Source organism: Sus scrofa, chromosome 3, assembly GCF_054392235.1.
Source record: "Sus scrofa isolate SSC_HxYL_T2T_F1_AM1 chromosome 3, Sscrofa_HxYL_maternal_Yorkshire_Landrace_v2.0, whole genome shotgun sequence".
Lineage (NCBI taxonomy): Eukaryota > Metazoa > Chordata > Mammalia > Artiodactyla > Suidae > Sus > Sus scrofa.
Genome location: NC_139385.1, coordinates 80,403,440 through 80,409,439, shown reverse-complemented (window position 1 = coordinate 80,409,439; position 6,000 = coordinate 80,403,440).

Genomic DNA, 6,000 nt, shown 5'->3' with positions numbered 1-6,000 from the left:
ACTGCCTATATCTTACGTTTTTTACTTAACTCTCTCCTATAGACTATTCTGTATTAATACTTAGCTGCTTTTTTTCACATTTTAAATTAAAGTATAGTTGATTTACAAAGTTGTGGTAATTTCTGCTGCATAGTAGTGACTTGGGGAGTTCCCATCTGTGGCTCAGTGGTTAACGAATCCGACTAGGAACCATGAGGTTGCGGGTTCGATCCCTGGCCTTGCTCAGTGGGTTAGGAATCCTGCATCGCCGTGAGCTATGGTGTGGGTTGCAGATGTGGCTCAGAGCCTGTGTTGCTGTGGCTCTGGTGCTCGTCGGTGGCTACAGCTCTGACTAGACCCCCAGCCTGGGAACCTCCATATGACGAGGGAGTGGCCCTAGAAAAGGCAAATAGACAAAAAAAAAACAAAAACAAAAACAAAAAACCCCAAAAACCCCAAAAACCAAGTGGCCGCACCTGCGGCACATGGAAGTTCCCAATCCAGGGGTGGAGCCATAGCCACTGTAGAAGCAATGCCTAGTAGTTAGGTTGTAAGCCACACGAGAAGTCCTTTGTGGACTATTTTTTTTTTTTTTTTTTTTTTTTTGTCTTTTTGCTATTTCTTTGGGCCGCTCCCACGGCATATGGAGGTTCCCAGGCTAGGGGTCGAATAGGAGCTGTAGCCACCGGCCTATGCCAGAGCCACAGCAACACGGGATCCGAGCCGCATCTGCAACCTACACCACAGCTCACGGCAACGCCGGCTCCTTAATCCACTAAGCAAGGGCAGGGACAGAACCTGCAAGCTCATGGTTCCTAGTCGGATTCGTTAACCACTGCGCCACGACGGGAACTCCCCTTTGTGGACTTTTTTGATGATGGCCAATCTGACTGGTATGAGGTGATATCTCACTATGTCTTGTATTTCAATTATTTGCATTTCTCTAATAATTAATGATATTGAGCATCTTTTCATGTGTCTACTGGCCATCTGTATGCTTTCTTTGGAGAAATGTATGTTTTGGTCTTCTGCTCATTTTTCAATTGGGCTGTTTTTGTTGTTTTTCTTGAGTCATATGAGCTGTTTGTATATTTTGGAGACTATAGCTTCTTGGTTTTTTAATATGTGATAACTAAGTGATTCTTTTGTATAGATGTGCTTAATTTGCCTAACCAGTCCACAAATGATAGGATTGAAGTTGGTCTCAGCCTTACTATGACAAATTATGCCCCAGGCAATAAACTTACACAGCATATGTAGGTATACCGGTAAGAAAAATGAGATCTTAGGATCAATGGGAAGGTGTACTTGTAATTGATGGAGTGTGACAAACTGACCTCATGGAGGCTGCGTTCTCTTATCAACAAGGTGCTGGAAGAAAAAGTACCTCTTTCTCTATGGCATGGTGTATTATCATTATTTGATTTCTGCCAAGCTGATGGGTGAAAAATGAAGGATCAGTAGATTTTAAATGAGCATTTTCACTACTCTGCCTATATCAGATTTTGTATCCTTTACCAAAGTTTTTTTAAATTTCTTTTTCTTATTAATTTAAGAATGCCAGATCCCTAACCCACTGAGCGAGGCCAGGATTTGAGCTCGCATCTTCATGGATACTGGTTGGGTTCATTACCACTGAGCCACAACGGGAACTCCTTAATTTGGAGATTTTTATATAGTACACCACTCACCACTCTTCCAAAGAACAGCCCATAGTGAGAACCATGGCCTTGAAGTCTTTACTGTCCCTGCCCTTCCCACTCACTCCTTTGTCATGTCCTGTTTGTGCTGTCTCATACTTTTCTCACTAATTTCACTTCTCTGTCCTGCAGTCATAAGCCTAGTAGTGACCTTCAGCATCTTTCCCCTGAACTCTGGTCTCACTCCCACAGATCTGTCCTCCACACTGCTTCCAGCCCAGGCGCTATGCTTTTGAATGCTGACGGATTCTATGACTAGCCCCCAACCCCCGATTTTTTTTTTTTTCCCTGAGCCTTCCCTGCCTACCTGGCCAGCTTCCCTCTTGCCAGTTCCCACTGAAATCTGTTCTCTAGACCAGAGCACCGTATGCCATTCAGAACAAGCCAGTCTCTCCCAGTCCCCTAAACTCTGCATTGGCTATTTCTGATAGCTGGAATTTTCTTTAATTACTGAGTTCTTATCACATAGAAAGCTTGATATTGAAATTCCTGTTGTGGCTCACCAGGTTCAGAACCCAACATACTGTCCGTGAGGATGGGGGTTTGATCCCTGGCCTCATTCAGTGGGTTAAAGATCTGGCATTGCTGCAAGGTCTGGTATAGGTCACAGATGTGGCTTGAATCTGGCGTTGCTGTGCCTACGGCCTAGGCCAGCCGCTGCAGCTCTGATTAGACCCCCTAGTGTGGAAACATCCATATGCTGAGAATGTGGCATTAAAAAGAAAAAAAAAAAAAAAAAACAACAACTTGATATTAGAGTGATGTATTTAGGAAACTGGTATTCAGGATGTACCGTGTACCAGGCTCTGAATTCAAGTCTTTCCATACTGTTTTTTTTTTACTTTTTTATTTTTTTTTGGTCTTTTTAGGGCTGCACCCAAGGCATATGGAGGTTCGCAGGCTAGGAGTCTAATTGGAGCTGTAGCCACTGGCCTTTGCCAGAGCCACAGCAATACGGGATCCAAGCCGCGTCTGCGACCTACACCACAGCTCAGAGCAACACCGGATCCTTAACCCACTGAGTGAGGCCAGGGATTGAACCTGAAACCTCATGGTTCCTAGTTGGATTCGTTTCTGCTGTGCCATGATGGGAACTCCCAAGTCTTTTCATTTTCTGTCCCATGGTCTCCACTTTGCAGATGAAGAAGGTAGGGCTCAGAAAGGCCCAAGCCCACACAATGTTCCCATGTCAACAGGGGGCCTGTTTCCCCAGCTTCTCTTACAGCGAGGGCACAGGCACACGGCCCCAGCTCTGGCAACAACCAGCTGTAAGATGTCAACCCAGAAACAAACACCACAAAGGAAGGGGTCCCATGTAGAATTCCTGAGAGACAGACGTCTAACCATCATAGGTGGCTGTGGCATGTCCTGGCTGTAAAATCCTATGCCCAGCATCAGGAGTTGGGCAGAGAAGCCTGAGCCCAGTGGCCATAGCAATAGCGTTTCCACTAGTGGGGTTTGGTGGCATAACTTGCACATCATCCTTGGATTGCTAGACTCTGAGCTTGATTCTCTGGCTCTCCCTATGATCCTGAAAGGGTCTTTATTCTCCGATAAACTCCCTTCTTTCCTTCCTTCCTCTCTCCCTCTTTCTTTCTTTCTTTCTTTCTTTCTTTCTTTCTTTCTTTCTTTCTTTCTTTCTTTCTTTCTTTCTTTCTTTCTTTCCTTCCTTTCTTTCTTTCCTTTCTTTCTTTCTTTCTTTTCTTTCTTTCTTCCTCTCTTCCTTCCTTCCTTCCTTCCTTCCCTCCTTCCTCCCTTCCTTTCTTTTTGCCACACCCATGGTATGTGGAAGCTCCTGGGCTAGGGATTGAGCCTGTGCCACAGAAACAACCAGGGACAATGCTGGATCTTCAATCCACTGAGCCACAAGAGAGCTCCCAATAAACTCCTTTTCTGCTTAAACTAACTTGAATGGGTTCAGTTTGCAACTATGACAGGTAAAATGAAGTTGCTATGTACCCTTTGGTTTCAAATCTTTAAATTTTAACTGCTCTTAAAGGTTCTTTTTTTTCCCACAGTCCCTCAAATTCATAGATTATAATTAACTATGAAACACAAGAGACTATGCAGATTATTAGGGCTTGGCATTAAAGATAACTCAATGCAGGAATCCGAATATTTATATTTAGGGCAGGCCCACCCTCAGTCTTAAAATTCTCCACATAATCCTATTACTTATAACATGTGGCAAACTTAATAAATCCTAATAAGAAAAAGGACTATTTGGTAAGTAGAGGTCTTTTGGCGAAGTGGCCTCTTTCTTGGGCTGCTCCCTGAAGCCTGATGGTCAGATTCAGGTCAGTCCTACATGAGGCAAGAGACAGTCTTGTGTAAAAGCTGGTATTGTATCCATCAGACGCACTTTGACTGACTTTGACCTGTAGCTCTGTCTCTTCCCCCCTTCAAAACTCCATCGCATACAAAGACACAAGCATGTTTGGCTCTCAGTGATAGACCTTTTCATTCTGTAATAACTCTTTTATATCTCTGATGAAATACTTAATCCTGCAGAGGCAAGAAAGAACCACATCTTGTATTTCTTTTGTATTTCTCACAGCACGGACCAGACTGTCCTAAAAATAGCAAAGTTTTGTTTAATAAATATTTGCTGGAGCTCCCATTGTGGCTCAGCAATAATGAATCTGACCAGTATCCATGAGGCCCTGGGTTTGATTTCTGACCTTGCTCGATGGGTTAAGGATCTAGCATTGCCGAAAGCTGTGATGCAGGTTGAAGATGCTGCTTGGATTTGCATTGTTGTGGCTGTGGTGTAGGCCGGCAGCTATACCTCATATTCGACCCCTGGCCTGGGAACTTTCATATGCTGTGGGTGCAGCCCTAAAAAGACAAAAAAAAAAAAATGCTGATTGATTTCTCCCTTGGGATTGTGGAATGCAGATTACATGGGTGTCTCATTACTCTTCAACATTTGTGTGTATGAGGGAGAGAGTGAGAAAGAGAGAGAGAGAACTGAGAATCAATAAATAATAAATTCCAGGCATGGAGTTTGGAGTCAGAAAAGTCTGAGATGCAAGTCTCAGCCTTGAGTGAGTAATCCACCTTAGTTAGTCATTTGTAAGTTGGGGGCTTATTTTGGGGGTGGGGTACGTCCATGGCACCTGGAAGTTTTTGGGCCAGGGCCAGGGATTGAATCTGCTCCACAGCAGCGACCTGAGCTGCTGCAGTGACACCAGATCCTTAATCCACTGTGCCACAAGGGAATTCCTAAAGTGGGGCTTAAAACAATACTTAGTCCACCTCCCAGGATTGGGAACTTCCTATGAGAGAATATGCATTTAAAGCACTTTGTGGAGTTCCAGGTCGTGGTAAGGTGGAAACGAATCTGACTAGGAACCATGAGGTTGCGGGTTTGATACCTGGCCTTGCTCAGTGGGTTACTGTGAGCTGTGGTGTAGGTCGCAGACGCGGCTCAGATCTGGTATTGCTGTGGCTGTGGTGTAGGCTGATGGCTACAGCTCCGATTAGACCCCTAGCCTGGGAACCTCCATATGCCACGGGTGCGGCCCTAAAAAAGGACAAAAGATAAATAAAAAAATAAATAAAGCACTTTGTGATAGCATTCTGGTCCATATGAAATGGGACCAAAGACGGGAGTGGAGAAGAGGCTCTGAGTTAGTGTATGGACAAGGGATCATGACTGCCATGACCCACTGGCTTTGGTCCCACCTGCTGGGGGTCAACTAGTTTTGCAGCACTGGACTCTAGGGTTTCCAAGAATAGCTAGGCAGCAGCCATTCTCCTCTTCATCCCCCACTCCTAGCCAATGCCATCAATTCCACATCAGACTTTAAAACATCTAAAGTATAGCCTGTCTCTCTGTCTCACCCTCACCTTAGTTCAGGCCCTGATTCTATCTTACAGCTTTAGTCTCTTTCTGCCTCTGGTCTCTGACCTCTTCCCCCTCTATCCACATGGAGGGAAATTATTACCCTAAAAAAAAAGCAAATCAGGTCACACCACTTCTCTAAGAATCTCTGCTGGATAGCTAACTCTAAAATCTATGATGTTTCTATGTCTAAAGAGGGAAGCCTAATTGTGAGACTGTTGCAATCAGATGAGAGATATTGAGTGAATTTTTCTACACTATATGAACAATGGTTATCTCTAAGATTTTCTATTCATTTATCCAACAAATATTTATTGCACACCTACCATGTAACAAGTACCACTCTAGGCTCCATGGATATAAGGAGACCACATATACATAGATCCTGCCCTTTTGTAGCTCATTGTCTAGTAAGGAGAGAAAGACTAGAGAGAAAATCAATAGGAAATCAATCAGAGTCACGTGATAGTGACT